Source organism: Pongo pygmaeus, chromosome 5 (assembly GCF_028885625.2).
Source record: "Pongo pygmaeus isolate AG05252 chromosome 5, NHGRI_mPonPyg2-v2.0_pri, whole genome shotgun sequence".
NCBI classification, from domain to species: Eukaryota; Metazoa; Chordata; class Mammalia; order Primates; family Hominidae; genus Pongo; species Pongo pygmaeus.
The window spans coordinates 143,754,510-143,780,806 of record NC_072378.2 but is presented as its reverse complement, the minus strand read 5'-3'; the positions used below and the strand labels follow the sequence as shown (position 1 = coordinate 143,780,806).

The window sequence follows — 26,297 nt, the reverse complement described above, 5'->3', positions numbered from 1 at the left end:
AACATAGGGAGACTCTGTCTCTACAAAAATTTTCTGAAAAATTTGCTGGGCATGATGGCATGGGCCTATGTCCCAGCTACTAGAGAAGCTGAGGTGGGAGGACCACTTGGGCCCAGGAGGTGGAGGCTGCAGTGAGCCAAGATCATGCCACTGCACTCCAGCACTCCAGCACTCCAGCACTCCAGCATAGGCAACAGAGTGAGACTCTGTCTCAAAAAAAAAAAAAAAAAGAAAGAAAGAAAAAAGAGTATTAACTGTGAATCCAGACAGCCAGATTCATATCCTGGCACTGTCATCTGTTAACTCTGTGACCTTGTCCTCCCATTGTACAATGGATTAATAACAGTGCCTCCCAGTACCTCCTTCATAGTTACTTTCTGGCACATAATGAATTAGCATTTCTAATGCACTCAGTGCCTGGCATGCGGTAAATACCATGCAAGTATTTGAAAAATAAAAAATAGGAAGGAGGACATGAGTGTCAAACTGGCACATAGACATGGAGAAGCCCCGGGAGCTCTGAGATGCCTGGGTTGGGATCTACAGGACCAGTGCGCAGCAAAGTCCCATGAGCTCCATCTTCTGCTACTCTCCTAGCTCAGGCCACTGCCATCTCTCATCTGGAGCACAGAGGTGCCCCTCTAAGTGGTCTTCCTTCCTTCTCCTCCTCTCCAGGCTCAGCCAGTGGGGCTTTTCTAAAATGTAATCTGATCATGTCATTTCCTAAACGACATTCTTCAGTGGCTCCCAAGGGCCCTTGGGTTTCTGCCATACTCCTCGGTGGGCTTACTGGGTCTGCATCATTCTTCTTCCAGTGTCTCTCCATTACTCTTTTCCTCCTCTCCTTAATGTCTGGGACACACTTGCACGTGCTATTACTTCAACCCCACAGAATTGCTGTGCTCTCTCCCCACTGGCCTTAGTACTTTGAGTTGCCTCCACCTGGAAGATATGTCTGCTCCACCCCACCTTTTCCCTGGTAAACTCCTATCTTCCTTCAGACTTCAGGCTTTTGACCTGACTTGCTCAGGGCAACCTCCCCTGGTCTCCACTGTGAGGTTCTTTGCTTCTCCTCTGTTCTCCCATGGTCCCTCTCAGGGCCCTATTACAGCATATTGGTCACTTTTTTATTGTGTCATTTTTCTCTTTTCTCTCAAATAACATGAAGGAGAGAAGCAACTGTCTTTCTTGTTCAAGAGTGTATCCCCAGAGCTTGGCACACTGCCTGGCATGCAGTAGGCTTATAGTACATATGTTATGGGTTGAATTGTGTCCCCCCAGCAAATTTATATGTTGAAGTCTCAATCCCCAGTACCCCAGAATGTGGCCTGATTTGGAAATAGGGGTGTTGCAGATAGAGTTAGTTAAGATGAGGTCATACTGGAATAGGGTAGGCCTATTTGAATATGACTGGTGTTTATAAGAACACCATGGCCAGGTGTGGTGGCTCACACCTGTAATCTCAGCACTTTGGGAGGCCGAGGCAGGTGGATCATGGAGTCAAGAGATCGAGACAGTCCTGGCCAACATGGTGAAACCCTGTCTCTAATAAAAACACAAAAATTAGCCAGGCATGCTGGCACGAGCCTGTAGTCCCAGATACTCGGGAGGCTGAGGCAGGAGAATTGCTTGAATCCAGGAGGTGGAGGTTGCAGTGAGCCGAGATTGCACCACTGCACTCCAGCCTGGCGACAGAGCAAGACTCTGTCAAAAAAACAACAACAAAACACCGTGTGAAAATAAAGACACACACATACATGGAAGGTGATGTGAAGATATACTGGGAGAAGATAGCTGTGTTAGGCTGTTCTTGCATTGCGATGAAGGAATACCTGAGGCTGGGTAATTTATAAAGAAAAGAGGTTTAATTGGCTTATGGTTTGCAGGCTATACAGGAAGCATAGCACTAGCATCAGCTCAGCTTCTGAGGAGGCTTCAGGAAGCTTCCAATCATGGCAGAAGGTGACGTGGGAGCAGAAATCTCACGTGGCAAAAGCAGGACAAGGGGGTGAGAGGTGCCACACACTTTTAAACAACCAGATCTCGTGAGACCTTACTACAGTGAGAACAGCACTAAGCCATGAGGGATCCACCCCTGTGACCCAAACAGTTCCCACTAGGCCCACCTCCAATACTGGGGATTACATTTCAATGTGAGATTTGGGTGGTGACAGATATCCAAAGTGTATCAGTAGCCATCTACAAGCCAAGGAGAGAGTCCTGGAATAGACCCTTCCCTCACAGCCCTCGGAAGAAACTATCCCTGCTGACACCTTGATCTTGGACTTCTTACCTCTAGAACTGTGAAACAAATTTGTATTGTTTAAGCCATCCAATGTATGGAACTTTGTTATGGCAGCCCTAGCAAACTAATATTACATGTTTCTTCAAAGACTGGATTTCCGACTCTTTTAAATATGCTCCTATAAGTAAAGACTTAGCACATGCACAAATATACCCCAAACAGCTCCATATTCCACAAATAGAGGGACTCACAAGAATGGCAAGCGCAGGTGGCTGTTAGTCATCACGGCAAGCCGCCAGTTTTAGCTTCCAACGACCCCCTCTCCCTGGGTATTCCAGGAACTTCACCCAAGTGGGCAGGGAGGTGCGCCTCTCTGCGAGCCCCCATGGCAGGGGGAATGTGAGCTGGTGGGCCAGCAGGTGCTTGTTTTACCCTCCCAGTCAGGAGAAGCAACGGAGAAAAAGCCAGAAGAGATGGGGCTGGGACAGAGCAAAGATCAAGGAAAGAGAGAAATAAGAGCAGGAATGCGGAGCCAGTGTGTGTTCATTCGGCCTCCAGAACCACACCACAGGATGTCAGGTTAGGTTGTACAGAAGCCAAGATGTCAGGCGGGAATTTCCACCCTTCTTAAAAAAAGCTCTCCTCCTCCATTTGATTGCAGCCTCTAATAAGCAATTCTTCCAAATTTCTTCTGACTTCAGAAGTTCAGAGTATGTTGAGCTGAAGAAACACCAGGATAATAATTATGGTTATTACAGGGAGCTGTGTGCCCATCACCACAGCATCTGGCTGTAATCACATACTTAATGGAAGGCGAGATGATCTGTTGCTCATAATGGGCAGTTTCTGAGCCAGGCAGCCACCAAGTGCCCACCCTCCAACTTGGAGGCCCAACAGAACAGATGTTTGTAGAAAGAAGAGATGCTTATGTCTGTCTGGAGGGCCAGTGACTTCAGAAACAGTGTCAGGGAAAGCAAGTTCCGTAACTGGGTCATGGCGCATGTATGGCTCAGACCAGCCAGTAAGAACAAGAAGCGGATTTCCCTCCACTCTGGGTGGCAGGGAAGGGGTAGAGTGGGGCAGATCTCATTGCCTGTCACAGATGGTGAAGTAGAAAGCTATGACTGTGGGGCGTGAACCATCATTTATTCCCATTAGTATCAAGTACCTTGCCTCATTCTTCAGCAACTGAGATGCCCAACACACTGAAAGGGCAGAGGGAAAATCCCTCTAGCCAAACAAATCCTTTGAAGCGTGATTATCTTAGTCTGCTCAAGCTGCCATTACAAAATACCACAGACTAGGTGGTTTAAGGAGCAGAAATTGATTTATCACAGTTCTGGAGGCTGACGAGTCCGAGGTCAAGGTGCCAGCAGATGCGGTGAGGACCCCTTTCCTGTCTTGCAGATGATCACCTTCAGCATCTTCTGCTGTGTTCTCATAGAGCAGAAAGAGGAGGCTCTGGTGTCCCTTCCTCTTACAGGAGCACTAATATCATCATGGGGGCTCCACCCTCTTGACACATCCTAACCTAATCACTCCCACAGGCCCCACCTCCTAGTATCATCATACTGGGGATTAGGGCTTTGACATATGAATTTTATGGGGATGCAAATGTGCAGTGCACAATAATTAAACTTATTCTGTAAATTGTGTGTGTGTGTGTGTGCATGCCCACACCATCCACTTCTTTTTTCAGACTTCAGGTTGGAGAGCTGAGAAACCTAGTGCCTGAGCAGGCCTCATTCCCTACAGAGAGGGCCTCTGATCCCCTCAGGCCTCACCCTGTCTGAATCTACAGACCACAGTGCTTACCTTGTGCCCTGCACTTGCTGCACGAGGTCTTGACTATAGCAGAGTCAGCTCATTCATCAGCGAAGCCCTTAAGATTGGCACTATTAGAAACCCTGAAGCCATGTGATTCTACTGTGCCACATATTCCGGGTCCTTTAGTCAATATCCTTAAACATAAAACCCTACAGTCATCTAACCTCTCTTGGATGACCATGCCACAGTTTCTATACTTCTCCCTTATTCCAGTCTACTGCTGCTGCTTGCCTTCTATAGTTCCAATGAAAATAAACTTCCTTATTTCCTTAGGCAGTTTTATATCCAAAAATCTTCTGTGTGTCCTCAAAGGCATCTCAAACTCAACATGGCCAACAGGGAATTTAAAATTTCCTTTTAATAAGAATTTATTTTTGCACATTTAGAAAATTGTAATTTTCAGGGCATGTAAGAAAAATATTTTTTGAAATAAGCATACCTTTGATATAGAAATCATACTATATGTGTGATCTCTAACTAAAAAAATTAATCAAGAACTATGACCTCATATGCTAAACAAGATTATTTGCCCATCCATCTGTCCTTTTTCATAGCCCCATTGTGGGGCTTCAGGATATACTTCTGTACACATCTCCATATCTACAAAGAATTAAGATGCTATATCAAAGATATCCAGAAGTTATATTTGGTAGAGAATTAATTGGCTTAATTGTTGATGCATAACACAGACCACTAAAAAGCAACATAAGATATAGGACAAGCAAAATAGAACATTGTCACTAAGGTCAGATAATGCAAAAACAATCACATCCTTTAAATTTGATGCATTGAAAACAAAGTCACTTCTTCAGAATTATTACATAAACAACTTGCAAAACTCCAAAAGTAATAGCACAGAGCCATGATTTTAATAAGGCACTTTAAAGACAGCAATCAAACATATAAAAATATCAAATATAAAAAATATTAAAAGCGGTAACCATGGAACTAAACAGGGAAAAATATTGTATTAACCTGTTCTCATATTGCTATAAAGAAATAGCTGACACTGGGTAATTTATAAAGAAAAGAGGTTTCATTGGCTTATGGTTCTGCAGGCGGTACAGGAAGAATGAGGCTGCTTGGCTTTGGTGGGGGGCCTCAGGAAACTTTCAGTCATGATGGAAAGCAAAGGGGAAGCAAGCATCTTCACATGACCAGAGCAGAAGGAAGAGAGAGATAGGAGAGGTGCCACAAACTTTTAAACAACCAGATCTCGTAAGAACTCTCTCACTATAGAGTACCATGGAGGGATGGTGCTAAACCATTCATGAAAACTCCACCCCCATGATCCAGTCACCTCCTACTAGGTTCCGCTTCCAACATTGGGGGTTACAATTGACCATGCTATTTGGGTGCGACACAGATCCAAACCATATCAAACATGCATTCCTGGCCTGGCGCAGTGGCTTATGCCTGTAATCCCAGCACTTTGGGAGGCCGAGGCGGGTGGATCACCAGGTCAAGAGATCAGGATCATCCTGGTCAACATAGGGAAACCTCGTGTCTACTACAAATACAAAAATTAGCTGGGCATGGTGGCACGCACCTGTAGTCCCAGCTACTCGGGAGGCTGAGGCAGGAGAATCGCTTGAACCCAAGAGGTGGAGGTTGCAGTGAGCTGAGATCACGCCATTGCACTCCAGCCTGGTAAGACAGTGAGGCTCCGTCTCAAAAAAAAAAAAAAAGCATTCCGTCTAGACAGTCTTTTATTTTCTGAAGTAAAGACTTTTAAAAAAATTATATAAGGGCAAAAAATATTTATCATATATTTTTTAAAGCTACCATCAAAGTTCAAGTTTCCATAAAAAAGAGTGTTTTCCTTCAAGTCAATGAAGTTCTGATTTATACTTTTTTTTTAGAGAAACAATTATAGTCTTCATGCTAAGTATAGGAAGAAAAAATAGCGTTTAATTATGTTTGTCAACTTTTTTATTCAACATACATTTAGTGAGTGTTGTGTGACACTGTTTCAGATGCTGAGGACAGAGAAGTAAATAAGACACAGTCGTTGGTTCTAGAGAACTTAGTCTAATGGAGGTGGATCTACCACTGGCAATCTTAAAGTTACCTCCCTTGGTCCATAAGATTAAGCTCTACTTCAAACTCTGGCATGCTTGGCATCTTGTTGCAAAACAAATAATAGTGTACCTGGTTTGTTACTTATAGCACCATAGCACTATTAATATTAACTATCTACTGATTAAATTAACTCTCATAAAGGATTCTATAAAAGCTTAGAGGGCAGAATGTATTTAAGGATAAACAAGTATTAGTCAGCTTCAAAAATAGCATCAGAATTCTGCTTTCTCAAAAGTCAAGAAAACCAAGAAAAAATTCACTCTGAGTATATATAAAAATGCTGGAAAGAGATCATCCTATACATTTCACACATGTGCAAATATCATATATGAGGAAGTATGAATTATTGCACCGTCATTAAACAATGAAGCATGCCAAATCAGCTGTCAGGTTTTGAGGAAGAATCATAGTCCTCGTTCAAGAGTTCCCACCACGTTTTCAGGAAACATGCATTTTCTGTAGACAAGTTGAAGGCAAGCTCTTCCACTTGTGCTCATACTGCAAATGGGGCTTCAAGAAGTTTCGTTCACAGTGCTCTTCTCAATAGGAAAGACATGGAATCAACTTAGATTCCTATCAGTGGTGGACTGGATAAAGAAAATGTGGTACATATATACCATGGAATACCACACAGCCATAAAAAGGAATGAAATCATGGCCTTTGCAGAAACATGGATGCAGCTGGCTGCCATTATCCTAAGTCTATAATCCTGAGTGAATTAAAGCAGAAACAGAAAACCACATACCACATGTTCTTACTTAGAAGTGGGAACAAAATATTGAGTACACATGGACATAAAGAAGGTAACAATAGATCTGGGGCCTATTTAAGGGTGAAGGTGGGTGAGAGGAGAGTGAGGACTGAAAAACCACCTATCAGGTATTAGGCTGATTACCTGGGTGACAAAATTATCTGAGTGACCCAAATGCCCACGACATGCAATTTATCAAACAAACCTGAACATGAACCCCTTGAACCTGAAACAAAAGTTGAAAACAAAAAAGTGTAGTTAATGAGAATGCATCTCCAATCTGCAGCTCCTGTTCCTCCAGTGGATCCACCATTTGGCTGCTGTCCCTGCTTGGAACTGGCCAGCCCAAATTCACGGGAGCACTTGGGGAAGATGCCGAAGAGAAGTCTGAAGATGAGGGAGAAAAGGGAGGCAGCAGGGGTGGTAAAGAAACCTGCAACTCCTCAGGGTCAGCCATGGGGAAGGGTTGGGATGGCAGAGCCAACCAGAGCAGCCAAACCAACACTAACTCTTTTTCAACTACTTGCCAGCAGTGAGTTTTTAATATCCCTTTGCCCACCCTACCACCTGTGAAACTATGTCTCTGCCATTGGCTAGTTCAGTTGGTAACACCACCACCTACTTACCTGACTTCTCCTCTTCCCTCGCTCAACATCCTACCTACCTATCAAGTCCTGCAGAGTTTACTCTCAAAATACTGCATATGTCGAAATATAAGGGAATCTGGCATTCAGAGTAGAGACTCGTGGTGTTTTTTTTTTTGTTTTTTTTTTTTCCAGTTAGAAGATCCTCTCCATAAATCTCAACATTTTTTGAGGGGAGCTAATTTAATTGATAGATAGTCAAATGTCTACCTAGCTATATTTAAATTATTAATTTAGTGATACAGGCATGCTTAAAATATAAGATACTAATTTAGAATTTAATATCATCACTCACATTTCATCAAACAGTTCCATTTAAATTCCTCATGTGCAATTTTGACGGCAGGAGCTTTGTCACCTCTGGAACCCCTTGTAGAATTAATACTGTTTTCTAGAGCAAATCATGGTCAGTTCTGTGGTGTTTAAGACACTGTATTTTTGGAGTCCAGATGTGACTGTGTCTCTGGAAATATTTTCAAAAGTCACAAAAACCCATAGTACAGCTGTTTTTTCAGCTGTAAACTGTAAGCCTCACAAAGTAATTACTTATATCTTCATTTTAAAGTCATCTTTCAAACATTTGTTTATAACACCATCCAGTACTTGCATTGGTGAGGTCATAATCTTAGGGAAAATATTTCTTGAAGTCCTACTTTTTTTCTTGTCAGTTTCCAAATGATTTCAGTAAGAACCTCCTATGTTCAGCATTCTTCTATGTATCAAGCTAGGAAAATAGTAATTTGCCGCTAATTGAAGAGATCCTAAGAATCAATATTGAAGAGTTCAGGTCTCCCTTCATTCCCCTTAGAGCAGGCTTTCTAGAAGCCTGGCCCAAGGATGTTTAAGTATCAGAGGGAGCTCTCCCCTCAGATGAGCTGATTCACTGGCGTCCAGGGCCCAGGCTCTAAGCTGGACTTCAGTTGAAATCACTATGTGCCAGAAATGTCTCACCCCAGTTCTAGCTTGGCTGGACCGTGCTTGTCTTCAAACAGGGCTTCCTCTCTCGAGACCTTGGCGTGCTCCTCTTCCTCCTGCTAGATGCTGTTCTCTCTCACTCCCCATGTTTCCATATTTCAACCTACTCGTCCATTGCAGTTCAGCTTCTAAAATGATCCCAAATCCTGGTTAGCCATTTCACACTTTGGATGAGAAGATATGAATAATTCAGCCCAGTCCATCACTATCGTAAAAGCAGCTGAAGATCAAGTTCCATCAAGGTGGAGCCAACTACATCTTTCCTTACATTTTCAGAGGAAAGCAAGCATATCTTTAGAATAGTGATGAAACCTGCCATGCATGCCTCTGAACATTCTCTTGTGTATTTTCTGTGGCCCATTATGGTAATTTCGTCTCCTCTTTACCTTTTTTTGTAACTGGGTGATTATACTGCCAGTCCCTGGGTACTATAATTTGCATTGCAATATGAGGCTTCCATTTAATGCTTGCAAATTATGGGACCAGGGCTGAAACTCCAACGTGGGAGTTGCTTCCACGTAAGTCAGAAGAAGTTACATATAAATGAGTGTGGCTCTGGGAATAAAGAACTTCTTTTCATAATCACAATTTAATATTTAAAAATAAAATCTCAGTTAACAGAAAAATAATAGGAGCAGGATTACCGTAAAAGGCAGAGGAGAACTGAAATGAAGTACTCTCATGAAAGTTTCATAAAAATACAACCACACACATATTACACACTTGGGAGAAATCCCATAAAAGTTCTACACAGGAAGAGGCAATGTTCTTTCTGCCGCCCTTCCATTTCAGCAAGGATTTGTTCTGAAGTCCCTATAGGTGAGTGCTCACAGGCATTGCAGCATTTCAAAGGAAAGAAGTTACTATCACTGGCCTGGGAAGATGGGGAAGAGGAATGAGCTCTATCCTGGGAAATCACAGGTGACTGCTATCAGAGGACAAGGATTTTCATATAGATGTGTTCTAATTCTGGTATTTCTAGAAGACATAGTGTGTATTTTTTTTTGTGTGATCTCAAATTCAGGGGAAAGCATGGTGTTTTGAAGGAAGACAATTTTCCTAGAGGTAAGAAGACCTGGGTTCTAGTCTCATTTCACCTCCTAACTATCAAGTAACCCCTTAGTAAGAACTTGGCTTTGTTATCTATTTATTATGGAGATTGAATGACAATATCTTGAACATTTAATACTCTAGTCCGGCTACCTAGTGCTTATTGGTGTGTGAAGACTAGTGTAGCCGGTTCATAGTCTATAGCCACCAGGGCAAAATCTTTATCTGAAGTGTGTTACTCCAGCATTGAGCTACATAAACGAGTTAGTGGGACACCAGATCTGGAGCCTGAGAGTTGGCTTGTCTCTGATTTGTTGGCCTGGCAAAATGTATTCTATTCTGCACAACAATCTCCCATGGAGTTAATTTTTCTGTGGAAGATGTGCACACAGGTGTGTGTGTGTGTGAGAGAGAGAGAGACAGAGAAAGACACACACACACAGAGAGAGAGAGAGAGAGACAGAGAGAGCCAGCTATGCTCCAAGAAGTACAAAGTTAAAATACATGGAATTAACAAAACCAAGGACAGAGAGGTGAAAATGAAAATGAGACAGTCCTGAGCCAGATTCTGTTAGAAAAATAGCAACAGAAAAGTATCAGTACTTACAAATAACACTGAAATAATGCTTTGTTCTCTGCAGTTTAGCTATATGTCTGTATTTAAATAAGATTTTTTTAAACTTCCCACAGTACACTGATGTATAAATAAGATTTATGCAGAGTAAAGCAATTTCAGGTTCTAGGAAATTCCTTAAGTAAAATTATTTATTTAAAAATACTCAGATATGATAAACATTTTCCAGTTTTCAATTAAGGTCTTCTTATTTCAATAAATATCTAATATAATAAACCAAGATACAAATTTCAAGGCTGCTACCCTACAAGAAAAAGATACAGATGTTCTTTTGTGTTTTATTGTTATAAAATTGGACACATATGGAATTGTTCATAATTGTTCCCATAGTAGGAAAAATGCGTAGTGACAATTATGAACCTAAATCTCTTTTTCTAGTCATTTGACCTATTTGGAGGCAGCATGGTAGAATGCAAAGAATAAAAGCTTTGTCAATCATGGGCTCAAATCCCAGCATTGCCACTTCTTGTATGATCTCGAGCGAGTTCCATAATCTATCTAAGCTTCAGGTTCCTCTCCTGTAAAAAAAAAAGATGGTATTTTAGGAGATGGTTTTGAAAATTAGAGATGACGTATTTAAGTACACAGCGAATGGCACTTGATAGGAACTCTATGATAGCAGCTATTTGCAATGGACTGAACGTTTGTGTCTCCTGAAAATTTTATGTTGAAACCCTAATCCCAGTGTGATTGGTATTTGAAGATGGAGCCATTGGAAGGTGATTAGGTCATGAGGGTGGAGCCCTCATGAATGGGATTAGTGCCCTTATAAGAAAAGGCCAGAGAGCTAGCTAGCTTTCTTTCCACCATGTGAAGACACAGCAAGAAGTCAATAGTCTGCCACTCAGAAGAGGACCCTAACCAGAACCTGACCATGCTAGCAGCTTGATCTTGGACTTCCAGCCTCCAGAACTGTAAGAAATGTTTCTGTTGTTCATAGACCACCCAGCCTATGGCACTTTATTATAGCAGCCTGAGCTGACTAAGACACTATTGTTATTCCATTCCATTGACATGGCCTGTTGCAACACTCCCAGCTACATGTCTACGTGTAGGATGAGAAAGAACTAGTATATCCACAATGTGGACATGAAAATAAGTTCTCTCTTCATTGAGATGCAGGGTCATGAAGGAAGCCCTGCTAATATGAATATACATGAAAACTGCTCTCTGGCGGTCACCCCTGATTTTCCATGCTCACAGTGACGCGCATAGAATGGGCTTTCTCATTCTAATCCTAGACGCACCATCATTGTAAACATTTGTGCTCCCATTGGAAGTTCCAATTTTTTGTGCTCTCATTGGAAGGTCTAATGACCACTTCTGAACAAGATTCTTACCTGCATGAGTTGGGAAGCTGAGCCAGAGGTGTCTAGGATCACTTCCAGCCACAAACAATTTAAGGAGAACCTAATCTGGAAGAAGTGTTAAGGAAAAGTGCAAACACAAAAAGTTTGGCAGCTGAAAAGAAGTCCTGTCACTCCAACAGCTTCTCATCATTTAAAAAGAAGTAAACACACACACAAACACACACACACACACATGCAGAGAGAAATGTAAATGTCTAAGGGTGGTCTGTGCAGATCTAGCCCCTGACTGCGACATTTCCCACAATTTTCTCCTCACTCTGCCTTGGCTGCCCTGGTCTAGCTTCAGGCCTGCACTCCTGTTCTCTCTGCCTGGAAAGCCCTTCTCCCTGATCTTTGCATGGCTCAGACCCTCATTATGCACAGGTATCTGCTCGAAGAGAAGGCCTTCCTGACCCTCTCTGGGTAAGAGAGTGCCTGCCCCATCTTTCTCTTCTTCCATCCTGCATTTTTTTTCCTTCTTTCCCTTCCTTCCTACCTTTCCCTAACCACTACCCTGCTTTCTTATTTTTTTTTCTTCATTGCACTTAACACGACTGGAAAATTATTTATTCACTTTTTCTTGTTTTCTTATGTCTGTCTTTAACACTACAATTTAAGTATCATTGGAGCGAGGGATTTGTACTTACATTGCTGGTATGCGGTAGGCACTCACTCAGTATTTGCAACATGAATGAATAAATAAACAGAGAAGCAGGAGACTGGATTGTCTCTTCGAGTAGGTAATGACTTTCCAACTCCATGATTCTGCAAGTATTTTCCAAATGCAATTAGATTGGGTGTATTAATGAATTTCTGTTTTCAGTTTACACAAGGTCATGACTATTTAAACCAGTTCCTATTTAGTAGCTATTCAAGTAACTAATTCAAGTAACAGTAAGTAATTCAAGTGACTGTACTCAAAGTTAAGCCACTGAATCTTTAGGTTGGAGGTGAAATCTGCCATACAGGCCTCTGAGTATTCTCTTGTGTGTGATCTGCGGCCCATTACGTAATTGGACAAGTCTAAAAACTACAGAAGTGTTTGGGTTCTCCACTACCACAAAACCAACAGTACTGTTTATAAGCAATATTTAGACCCAACACTGTTAGCTCAAGGAGGACAGGAAGCACATTTTTTTCTCTCACTGTTTCATATTCAGAATCTAGCACAATACTGGGCACATCATTTGATGAGGAGCTTAACAAATGCCATTAAATAAATAGACATTCAACTTTTATTTCTCCTGGTGACTTTAGCATTGTAAACAGCTAATGAGACTATTGATCATGCTCTGGCCTTTGCATCTTAATACCCACCCAGTACAGTTACTGGGGTGCTGACACCCCGATCCTTTCTCCTTCCTTCTGATGAAATGGCACCTCATTCTTCTTGGTAATCTTTTTCCTGCTGCCTTGGTGCTTGTTGGCCTCATTCAGTGGATGTTGCTTTTATAGCTACCTCTGTTTGTGTCTTTGTCCCCACCTGTTGCTCCTCTGGGCTTGCTGTTTGGCTGTAGCCACTCCGACGGCTTCTGAAGATGAAGCATAGTCACATCACAACTCATGGACAAGGCTTTCTCAGCTCGACCCTGAGTGGGTGACAGTGTCATCCTCAGAGTAATCAGAGGTCTTTTTCAGTGTCTAACATGCAATCTGCTCCTTCAATGTGACAACACTGCCTTGAAGACCTCAGAGCACCTTACCCAAGACTGTACTAGAAGATGAAGGAAAGGCATGTGACTCTCCCTGACCCTACTTGAATATCCCCAATAGCTTACATCTTTTGATTTTCTTATCAAAAGAAAATCAAATTCTCTTGATTCTCTTATTAAAAGGTGTTAAGGTAAAAACACCTTAGGATGTTTTCAAAATCTTCCCCACCTGGGTCATCCTTATTTTACCCATGGATGCTGGGCAGCCCTTTTCTCCCCTTCTGGTCTGAAAAACTCTTCCTTAGCATCCACTCCTAATGCCCCAGGAGCACTCCTGCAAATGAGACCCTAGAGATCTGGAGTTACCAGCAGGGGGAAATTAAGTCCCTACTTGAATTTTTGTTACATACTTAATTTAGTTGACCAATATCCAAAAACAGAAAAGGATAAAAGAAAAGTAGAGAGGTTTATTGTAATTTTAACAACTATTTTCCAAACCTTTCTAACTTGATATTTACTTATTTAAAAAATATTTTCAGGCTGTCCTCTCCTTAAAGGAGTAAATTTTGCTCTGTTGCCATTAGCTTTACACATCATCAAAACCCTGAAATTCCATAAAGCATCCTTAATTTTAACTTTATTTAATGTTTTTATTTTTTAGAATAAGAGTTCAATGACTGACCCCCACTGCCCTCTGAGGGTAGAGATTACCACTCCTGAATTCACAAAGTCTATCTCAGTGAAGAACATCTCTGTCCATCAGCAGAAGACCCAAATTCCTTATAGAAAATGGGCTTTTAACTTGTTTTTTTTTAATGATCCAGGACCAAATATAAGATTTTATTAACATGTAGGCTAAATTTTTCCTGTTCAGTATAAGCAGTGGACCTCAGGGAAAAAAAACAGAGCATATAAGCCCTAAGATGTTTTAATGAGAAAGTTCTTTTACTGATGCCTAGTATGTATCTAAGAAGTGTTAAATATTGTTGATGCAAAGAAGAATGAGCCATGTTCTATGCCCTTAAGGAGCACAGTCTAGTAGAACAGAAAGGCTTACTTATGTTAGGTTTAAAAAAATAATCACCCTGCTGGACATAATTGATATATTTCAGACCTCTGAAAGAATGGAGAGGATGGAGCCACTTCCTTGCCTGCTTTAGTCTGTGGTTTGAATGAGGGAGGTGGATGAGACATTGAGAACCAAGAGAGGGCATTTCTCTATCCACCCTCCCTCTCTCCCTTCTTTCTTCTTCATTTTTTCTCCTCCTTGTCCTCCTCCTTTTTCCTCTCTCTCTCTCTCTCTCTCTCTCTCTTTACCTCCTGACTTCATAAAACCCCTCCACTTGCTAACATTTCCTTCTGTCTCCCCACCGATGTCTGTTCTTCATATCCTCTCACAACTCAGTGATACTTATAGGCAAGGAAAGATGCTTCTTTGGACCTTCTGTCACCAAATGGAAATGATAATGTCCAGGTCTTTGAGTTCTTTAAAGGCATTTGCTCTCTAAAGCATTTTTACAACAGCCCTGTTCACTGAAGGTAAGTGATGCTCTGCAGTCAAGAGTCTTTTCTTTTGCCGCAAGGAGCGGAGGAGGTTGTTTATTATACACTTGGAGAGGTGCCAGTATATTTGTTGAATTTATTGCAAACCTGCTTTAGGGTACTATTGGCTCATTAAACTCAGTATTTTAATGCACAAGAAACCCAATAAGACCTGATAAGACCATCTGGACCATACTAGGGGCAATGCTAGCTATTAATACCTGCAAATTACTTACACTTTAAAATAATCCGTTTCAGTCTGACTAATTAAGTCATATTTTCTCCAGGAAATAGCAGCAAAACAATGTTTTAATAGTTCCTTAACCTCCTTTTGCATAATTTGACTTGATGCATGATAGTTTAAAAAATTTTTAGAGCATATATTTATATAAAATAATTTTAAATTATAACTGATGTTCATGTTAATAATATCAACTATATACTATCTGGTATGAGCCATTAATACATAGTATGTATATTATTGTCATTTTATACACATTTCCATTTCAAACTGTATCCATGCAAGATAGGTAGTGTTCTTGCTACTTATCAAATGAAAAAAATTGAACACCAGAAAAGTTAAGTATCTTTCTCTAATTCACACAGCTAGTAAATGGCAAAGCCAAGATTTAAGTGTAGTTGTGTATATTAACACTATCGCATGTATATTTACGTCACGTAAATTATATGATAAATCATTCTCATGTTATTTTATTTTCAAAGAATTGTTGAAATTGAAATATAACCATTTTCTTTTCTATATAAAAGTAATTGTATTAATCTGTTCTCATGCTGCTAATAAAGACACACTTGAGACTGGGTAATTTATAAAGATAAGGGGCTTAATTGACTCACAGTTTAGCATGGCTGGGGAGGCCTCAGGAAACTTACAATCATGGTAGAAGGTGAAGCAAACATGTCCTTCTTCACGTGGCAGCGGGGAGGGGGGAAGGGGGAAGGGGGGAAGGAGGAGGAAGGGGGAAGCCACCTACAAAACCATCAGATCTCATGAGAACTTACTATCACGAGAACAGCATGAGAGAAACCACACCTATGACTCAATTATCTCCACCTTGTCCTGCCCTTGACAGGTGGGGATTATTACAATTCAAGGTGAGATTTGGGTTGGGAAACAGAGCTAAACCATATCAGTAATATAGGCTGATTGGTGGGAGAGGAGATGACAATTGGTGATAGATGTCAACAAATCTTTTTAGGATCAAGAAAGGAGATTAACTAATTGGTGACTGACAGCAGAATATGGACAACTAAAATCGAACAATCTGCAGAAAGAGAATATGAAAGAAACAGTTGATGTGTGCTACAGAGCTTTGGGAAGGCTCAGAAGTAAGGACTTCCCGCAGTGGTGTGCTGGTTAAGAAACTCTCTAGCAAAACAAGAAACTCTTTGATTTGCAGTGTTTGTTGATTTCTGTGGTTGCACATTCTCCCGCTATAAGCAATTTCAAGCAACCAACAGCTCCAGTGCAACAACGAGCCAGGTATCTCAGAAGGTGAGGAAAGGAATGAAACTGACAACAGCAGGATTGATCAGAAGTCTTTAAATTCTAAAACATTTTTAGATTCAGAGGGTACACGTGCAGGTTTTTTACATGGATATATTGCATAATGGTGAGGTTTGGGCTTTTAGTGTACCCACCACCCAAATAGTGAACATTGTACCCAATAGGTGATTTTTCAACCCTCCTATCCTCCCCTCTTTTGGAGCCTCCAGTGTCTATTTTTTCCATCTTTATGTCTATGCGTACCATTGTTTAGCTTCTACTTATAAGTGAGAACATGTGGTATTTGATTATCTGTTACTGAGTTATTTCACTTATGATAATGGCCTCCAGCTCCATCTGAGTTGCTGCAAAGGACATTATTTATTCTTTTTCTATGGTTGCATAGTATTCCATGATGTATGAATGCTACATTTCCTTTACCCAATCAACTGCTGAGGGACACTTATGTGATTTTGTGACTTTGCTCTTGTGAATAGTGTTACAATAAACATAGAAGTACAGGTGTCTTTTTGATATAATGATTCCTTTTCCTCTGGGTAGATACCCAGTAGTGGGATTGCTGGGTTGAATGGTAGTTCTATTTTTAGTTCTTTGAGAAATCTCTATACTGTTTTCCATAGGGGTTGAACGAATTTACATTCCCACCAAGAGTGTGTAAGAGTTCCCTTTTCTCTGCATCCTCGTCAACATCTATTGTTTTTTTGACATTATAATACTAGGCATTCTGACTGGTGTGAGGTGGTATCTCACTGTGGTTTTAATTTGCATTTCTCTGATGCTTAGTGATGTTCAGCATTTTTTCATGTTTATTGGCAAGTTGTATGTCTGGTTAGAAGTTCTTTTAAGTAGGAGTTAAACTCACTCTACAGAGAACTTCCATGACCTCAGTCAGAGACAAGAATTTATTCTTGGAGATAAAGAACCAGGGCCATTTAGCCCTCAGGCACAGCAGAGGAAGAGTGAGTGCAGTACTGAAACTTTAAAAGATGAGTGTAATAGTCTGTTCTCACACTGCTAATAAAGACATACCTGAGACTGGGTAATTTACAAAGGAAAACAACTTAATGGACTCACAGTTCCACATGGCTGGGAAGGCATCACAATTATGGCAGAAGATGAATGAGGAGCAAAGTCACATCTTACATGGCGGCAGACAAGAGAGTGTGTGCAGGGAAACTGCCCTTTTATAAAACCATCAGTTCTCATGAGACTTATTCACTATCCCAAGAACAGCATGGGAAAAGCCTGCCCCCGTGATTCGATGACCTCTCACCAGGTCCCTTCCACAATATGTGGGGATTATGGAGAGCTACAATTCAAGATGATATTTGGGTGGGGACAGAGCCAAATCATATCAATTAGCATAGGAGTTTTAATGTCTAATGGCTTTCCAGAGAGCAAGGGGAGAGGATGCAGAGAGAGAGAGAGAGAATGAGAGAAAGAGTAAGAGAGAGAGAGCAGAGGAAGTAGGAAAAATATTATAGAAATAATGTAAGGAAACTTCTGAGAACTGGCAGACATATATTTTCAGATTGTAAAGGCCTAACGATACTCAGTACATTGAATTTAAAAGACTCACACTAGGGCACATTGTGAAATTTAATAACACTGGGAATAAAGAGACAAGCCAAAAAGTTTTGAGAGGGAAAGAGACAGAGACAGAAAGAGAATGGCAGATAAAGAAACGGGGATTATAATAAGTATTAGGCTTCTCAGCATCAACTCAAGAAGCTCAAAAACAGTGAAGCACAGTTTTAAATATGAGTGGAAATTATTTCTAACCTAGAATTGTGTCCTTATTCATGAACTACGAAGATAGAATAAAGACCCATCCAGACATGTAACAAGTAAAGAAACCAAAAAAAAAAAAAAAAAAAAAAACCAACTTCCCATGTATTCCCTCTTAGGAAATCTTTGGAGGCACCTCCCTCCCTCCCTCCCTCCCTCCCTCCCTCCCTCCCTCCCTCCCTCCCTCCCTCCCTACCTTCCTTCCTTCCTTCATTCCTTCTTCCCTTCCTTCTTTCCTTCTGTTTTCTCTTTCTTTCTTTTATTGAGACAGGCTTTGTGCTGTTGCCTAGGTTGGTGTGCAGTGGTGTCATCATAGCTCACCGAAACCACCAGCTCCTGGGCTCAAGCGATCCTCCCAGCTCAGTCTCCCAGGTAGCTGGGTCTACAGGTGTATGCCACCAACCTGGCTAATTTTTAAAATTTTTGTAGAGATAGGATCTCATTTTGTTGCCTAGATGGCTCTCAAACTCCTGGCATCAAGCGTTCCTCCTGCCTCTGGCCTTCCAAGCTGTTGGGATTATAGCTGTGAACCACCACGCCCAGCTCTGAGGCTTTTCTTATGTAAATAAAGAATAAACCAAGAAAGAGGAAGACACGGAGTCCCCAAAACAATGGCTCAAACTTGGGAGAGAAGAAAACGGAATTTCCAGGTGGATGGAGACAGTAAGTTTCAGGGTGTCACCCGTGGAGCAGGCCAAGCAGCCTGGTCACATGAAGCAAAAGGAAGGAAGGCCCCCAGAGAGAACCTTTCAAGTAAAATGATGAGATGGATAGATGGCCTGATGTGTTTGATCCTATTGAGAGGGACTTCATGCTTCTGATGAAAAGTTTGGGTAAGGATTAGTAATAGCGAAATTAAAAAATTAAGCAAGCAAGCAAACACATGAGGCTATTAGTATAATAGCTTCAGAAAGTAAAAGTTGTGTGAGAAAGTATTTGTAATCATAGACACTACCTGGCTCTATGGTACAGCTGTTAGAGCATCAAACTCCACAGCGTGATGTAATTTGCCATATGAATTTAGATTTGATGTGATCAAGGAAAACCAGAGATATGGCAGTTGCCTGGGAACATTTTGATTTGTAACTATCATAGTCTTTCAGTAGTTTCCCCTTGTCATTCTCTTGGGGTGTTATTTTTCCCCCCAACAAAATTCTGCCTTCTTCTCTAGGATTCTATGATCAATGAAAATAAGTAACACTCTGGAGCAATTCCTGTCTTTATTTAAGCAGGTGCTAAATAATTATAGACATCGTTAACATTTAAAGGGTGTATTTCCTTTTAAGTCCTTAAAGTACATGTTCACATTCATGTTTCCTATGAAAAGTAAATTTCAATGAGGAGAAGAAACAAAATGGCAAAGCAGTTTGAAAAGCCCAAATCTTGACTGGTTCTGGTAAATAGAAATGTGACAGGTGGTTTCACGTTCCTGAAATCACTATTTTATTCTGAAAAGAATGGAAGTAACTGGCTTAGAATCCTTTTAGAAATGATAGGGACTTTGACTTCTTCTTCTGTAAGGTGCAAGTTGTGAGTTACATATACTTTCTAGGGAGTCATATGCAATTAACTGATGTGTTGACATCTAGAGATCAGTTGTGCCATGTATCTATTTTCCAGGCTTATTGATTTAAAATAGCTCCACAATGAAAATAAGGGTTGACACTGAGGGTTACTAGACACTGAGGGTTTTTTTTTTTTTTTCTGGAGTTATTGTTCTTATGTCCTGGAATTTACTTTCTTGAAAGTCTTAAAACTACGATAGTATCTCATATTTCCCCAGTGGTTCTGCCTGAAGGCAGAGAAATAGATTTCAATGACCTCTCGAGACCCCCTTTGAGTCCTAATGTGTCTGAGTTTGCCACCTGTCCTGCAGGCCACCAGAAGGTGTCAACCATTAACTACAGGAAGTTCTATGGCCCCATGAAAATAGTGATTAGTAAGAGAGGCATATCCGAAGTTGACCTGCCATCCATGCACCTGATTTTCTCCTTGGATACCTTAAAGGTGTTAGAGTTAAGATGAGAGATCTCCATAACACCCAGAGAATGGATCTACAAAAGAATTTTAAAAGATATTATTTTCTCTCATCTTTTTGGTGATACAATTTGTAATGAAGGTAAACCTGTGAAGATTCATTGCTGTGTTTTTAAAAGCTGTAATTGCAGAAACTGAAACCTCCTTAGTCTGGAATTTGGGCTAAAAACCACCACTAAATTAGGAGACTGCCAATACTCCTTCTTTTAACCATACAGACGAAATATAATCTCACTAGAGCTTTTCTTAGACCCCATCTGGATGCCTGGGAAAAGTAATATGAAGAATTCAAAATTTTCCTAGGCATATAAAATAATGAGCATGTTTTAATGTGTTTCAACTCAGTGAAAAATTTTTACTCCGTGAGTGTGAAAGTAAGATTTGATCTGGAAAAGATTTCTGTATTATATTAGGACTACTTTTTTTTTTTTTCAGATAAAGCTGTATCATTTTACAAAGTGCAACTGTATGAAGATATAGAGAACTGAAACTTACTTTACAGCAAAATCTGAGCAATTTTATGATTAAACAGTTTCCTTCTTCCCTAGACACATAAGTATAATAAAAACTGCCCCCGAATTATGTGATTTAATCTTTGTTCATTCAGACATTCCCTCAACATTTCTTTCTTGTGGTTGTGTTTGTTGTGTTAGTGGATTATTTATATTTTCCTAATTTTTCTTTTCTCTTCTGTCTCCCTCTTTCATTTATAAGCGTGCTGGTGGTTACATTGGGCCCAGCAGGATAATACAGGATAATCTCCTTATCTCTCCAAATCTGATCAGCAACCTTAATTCCATCTACAAGCTTAACTCTCCTTTGCCATGAGATATAACATATTCAGAGGTTGCAGGGATGAAGACATAGACATTATTCTGCCTACAACATCATGTCAATTCTTACCACAGTAGTCTCAGGCTGATCCATTAAAAAACATATGTTAGCTGGGTGCGGTGGCTCACACCTGTAATCCCAACACTTTCAGAAACCAAGGTGAGAGGATGGCTTAAGCTGAGGAGTTGGAGGCTGCAGTGAGCTATGATCACACCACTGCATGCCAGCCTGGGCGACAGAGAGAAACCGAGTCTCTAAAAAAACAACAAATAACATATGCTGGATAGCATTACAACTCTATTTGAAACCTTCCAATAACTTTTGATGTCTGTTAGGGTAAAAACCAAAGTCCTTGTAATAATACTTCCCATGCCTTTTATGGTCTGACTCCCTGCTCCATCCCTGACTTCCAGCTTGCTCAGCCCCAGCCGGTCCCAAATACACCCCACCCCTCCAAAAAAAGCTTGCCTCAGGGCGTTTTCCTTAAATATTCACATGGCTGATTCCTTTAGCTGCAAAAATATAATCAAATGTCACCTTATCAGTGACTTTCTTGATAAAATAACTTCTCTCATTCCTCTGGCAATTCTTATCACCCTTATTTGATTTTATTTTCGCTATAGTACTTATCTTTATATGACCTGCTATATATTTACTGTTGTTGTTTTAATGTTCTGTCTTACCCATGTCCGCTAGCAAGGCTGTGTGTAGGATGAGAGTAGGACTTCTGTTCTTATTGTTCACTGCTGTATCTCCAGTTCTGAGAAAAGTGCCTGGCACATAGAATACTTCAGTGAATGCAATAAATGGATGGATGGTGGTTGGATGGATGGATGGATAGATGAATGGATTGGATGGATGGATGGACGGATGGACGGATGGACAGACGGACAGACGGATGGATGGATGGATGGATGGATGGAGTGCTGTTGCTTTACACAGGGCAGAGTTTATGAGGTGAGGGAAAATGACCCATGTTAAGTAGAGTGCTTGGATTTATCACAAATATGTTTTTGAATAAAAGGAATTTTCTCAGCTTTATCACTAAGTGAAGAGGTACAGAGAGTTCCTTAGTCAACATGACTAATTTTTCCTAGAATCATAAGAATTTGCTCTAAAAACTCTTCGGGAGAGGGCAGAATGCCCGGGAGCACACCCAGCTTGTGGCAGATGCCATGTGGAGCCTGTGCCCAGGAAACTGCACCCAGGTCCAGGGAGCCTCACAGCCTCAGACAAAAAGAGAAGCTCGGCTTAAAGTCTACATGTGTTTAAATTTGTTTTTAAATTCTTCATTTAGAAAGGTGAAAATGGGGCCTGGCACAGTGGCTCAGGCCTGTAGTCCCAGCACTTTGGAAGGCCGAGGCGGGTGAATCATTTGAGGTCAGGAGTTCGAGACCAGTCTGGCCCACATGGTGAAACCCTGTCTTTACTGAAAATACAAAGTTAGCTGGGTGTGGTGGAGCATGCCTGTAATCCCAGCTGCTTGGGAGGCTGAGACAGGAGAATCGCTTGAACCCTGGAGGTGGAGGTTGCAGTGATCTGAGATCGTGGCACTGCACTCCAGTCTGGGCGACAAGAGCAAGACTCCATCTTTAAAAAAAAAAAAAAAAAGAAAGAAAAGAGAGGTGAAAATAGACCAGGCATGGTGGTGCCCACCTGTAATTGCAGTGCTCTGGAAGGCTGAGGTGGGAGGAACACTTGAGCCCAGAATTTCAAGACCAGCCTGGGCAACATATGAAGACCCCATTTCTGCAAAAGATAAAAACAAATTAGCCAGATGTGGTGGCATGCACCTGTAGTCCTAGCTATTCCAGAGGCTGAGGTGGGAGGATCGCTGGGTCCTGGGAGTTCAAGGCTGCAGTGAGTTGTGATGGTGTCACTGCCCTCCAGCTTGGGCCACAAAAGGAGACCCTGTTTCTTCAAAAAAAGGTTGTGTGTTGGGAGTGGGGGGAGCGGTGTGCGAGAGAGAAAATTCTTCTCCATTAAATTTCTGCCAAATTGTTGTCTATTTCTTAGAAATATTGAAAATAGTTAACTTACCCGTGTTAGCACATATGTGTTTCAGACAGAAATCCACTGATACACCAATTTTAAGTGGTAAAATGTATAAACTAAGAACAAAACACAAAAAAGCAGTACATGCAGAAAATTTTTAATCTCAGGGTGAAATTTTCAAGGACAATGGAACCTAAAGGTAATTTATTGGAAGTAACCCAAATTTCATGCAAAAAATGCTGCAGGAAGAGTTGACAGCACTTCCCTTGAGGCAAAAGAAGAACCATGGTACAGAAACTGCATTATTCTTTTCTGTGCCCTGAATCATTTTCTGAATTTCTTTCTTCCCATTCCCATTCTAAAACTTTTGCTTTAGCTGTGTGGTTCTTTATATAATGTTGAAATTGCAAAAAATAAACAAAAATGGTATAAGGTTTTGTGGAGTTTTATTGCTGCATTTTTGTCCTTAAAGCAGACAAAGAAATAGCTGATAAAATTCAGAGTCCTTCTATATTTATCCAGTATCTGCTTTTCAGGTGCATTAATTTTATATATACCTTTGGGAGTGATAGATATACTCACTATCTGGACTGTGGTCATGACTTCATGGTATATACATACATCAGAACATCAAAATGTGTGTTTTAAGTGTGGGCAATTTATGCCAACTCTACCTCAGTGAAGATATTTTTAAAATTTTAGAAATGCACACACACACACCTTCTAAAGCTACACTGCCTAATGAACTCCCATGGTTATTTCACTTAATTAAAATAAAATAAAGTTAGAAATTAAGTTCCTTCGTTGTACTAGACACACCTCAAATGCTCAATTGTTTCATATGGCTAGTGGCTATCCTATGAGACAGTGCAGACACAGGACATTCCCAGCACTGCAGGAAGTTCTATTGGACAGCATTGCTGTAAATAATTCTCCTACTTAGCCCTTGTTTTCATTTCTATGCCTTTACTTCATGATCTTATCAAAGCTGAGGTCTCCTGCTTTTAGCCTCCATGTAGAAACTGGGGCAATCTTTCTAAAATGCAAATCTACCCTAGTTACTTCCTGCTCAAAATCCCTCAAATTTACCCACAAGATGAAATCCAAACTCTTGCAAATGTAAGCTAAGGGAAGGACATTTCCATCCTCATTTTCTGCCCTGTCTCTTTACTCCTTTATCTAGGCTCCTGTTCTCTAGAAACATTAGTGAATTTGCTCCTCATCTTTGCCAAGGAAGCTCACTGTTTGCATCTCTATTGGGTGCATTTATGCTTACACTTTTAAATTTTGAAAATGATCATACCTATGAAGTCTTCCAGCTCTCCTTGGATTTTTTGTTTTTTAAGAGATGGGGTCTCACTCTGTCACCTAGGCTGCAGTGTAATGGCACAATCACAGCTTGCTGCAGTCTCAAACTCCTGGGCTCAAGTGATCCTCCCGCCGAAGCCTCCTGTGTAGATAGGACTACATGGGTGTACCACTATACCTGGCTAATTTTAAATATTTTTTTAGAGATTGGGGGTCTCACTAAGTTGCCCAGGTTGGTCTCAAAACCTGGACCTCAAAAGTGATCCTCTCTCCTGGGCCTCCCAAAGTGCTGGGGTTCCACGTGCAAGCTACCATGCCTGGATCTTTAGATAATTAAGTGGCAAAGTTTGCCCCATGACATCTGCACGTGAGTCTATTTATTTTAGGAATCTATTGAGACTTTCTTTGTGGGTTAATGTATAGCTATTTTTATGAGTGTTCTATGTGGACTCGTAAAAGAAGGTACAATTTCTGTTTATAGAGTAGGAGGTTTGATGTCTGTATTTTACATCATCCTATGGATGACATTTTGATACATGAACTGTATTTTCCATGCTTATACATACTCTAGAATATTATATATATTTTATTAAACATATAATCGTATTTTAAATATGTTTTTCTAAAGGATTTAAGCCTAATTTTCTTGGTCATAATAAATTGTGTACATTCACGCATCAATGCATCAACGATGGGGGTACATTCAGAGAAATGTACCATTAGGTGATTTTGTCATCATTTGAACGTCATAAAGTGCATTTCCACAAACATAGATGCTTCAGCCTACTACACACCTAGGTTATATGCTACAGCTTATTGCTCCTAGGCTAGAAAACTACAACATGTTATTGTACTGAATAATTCAGGCAATTGTAACACAATGGGAAGTATTTGTGTATCTAAACATACTAAATGTAGAAAAGGTACAGTAAAAATATAGTATAATCTTATGGGACCACTGTCATATATGCAGTTCGTCGTTTACAGAAACGTTGTTATGCAGTGCATGACTGTACTTGAATTATCTTCATTGGAGACAAATAATTTCATACAGTTTTAGTCTCCCCCCGTTCTCCTCCAAACATTTCACCATTTTTAAACTCTGAGGTTTCAGGCTAGGCAATAATAATTGTGGAGAGGGTTATGAGGTTGCTCGTCCCTGTCTCATGATCTTAGACATCTTGTAGGGATAGTCAACCACTGATCATTCCAGTTCCTATTACCCATCTCTTTTACGTGTCATCGTTTGAAAATCAGAAAGTGCATGAGGTAATTATGTGACTTATTCTCTCTCTGTCATCTCTATGACTATGCAGAGTATATACACACATCACACAAACCTATGAAACTAAATCCGCAGTGCTGACACATTCCCTCCCCTGAGGCCTCTTCCCTATTTGACTGCTGGAACACTGATAACTGGGCCTCGGACCATCCAATCCTCCAGGCAGGAGTTTGAAAGAGCCTTCTCAGGGCATCTAATAAACCCAACAAGAAAGACATACAGATAATAAAATTCAATGGCATCAAACTGTCCAGATAAATCCTCTAATGTGAAGTGTTCGGTGGACAATTCCTCCCACCTACTTAGGGCTACATATTGATTTTTTAGTGTTCCTCTCTTAAATATGAAGAGACAGCCAAGAACTCTCTCACTTCTGAGGAAAGTCCTTAAAATGAAAACGAGACAAGAAAGGAAACCAGCAGCAAAAGTAACTTGCAGAAAAAAAAGCTATACAGAAAGAAAGAATGTATTTAAAACCTTACTGATATCCTCAAGAAACAAAAGAAGACATTGTATGCAGAAAGCAAGAACAGGATGCTATACGATAGGCACATCCAGGAAACTAAAAAAGAGCTTTTGGAAATTAAAAAGCTGTTAGCAGTTGAAGAACTCAATTGAAGAATTAGAAGATAAAATCAAGAAATTTCCAAGAAAGTAGAGCAAAAAGGCAAAGAGATTTTAAAAAGATTAGAGGAACAATGACTACTGTTTATTACTCAAATTTTACATTTATTAATATGTGAAATAATTAATAATAATAAATTTATTTGACG

General features: G+C 40.5%; 1 pseudogene; it reads right to left on the bottom strand.

Annotated features, from left to right (window-relative positions):
- Window positions 1-6,533: 6,533 nt before the first annotated feature.
- On the bottom strand, window positions 6,534-7,363 carry LOC129039133 (renal cancer differentiation gene 1 protein-like; annotated as a pseudogene).
- Between the last annotated feature and the right edge of the window lie 18,934 nt (window positions 7,364-26,297).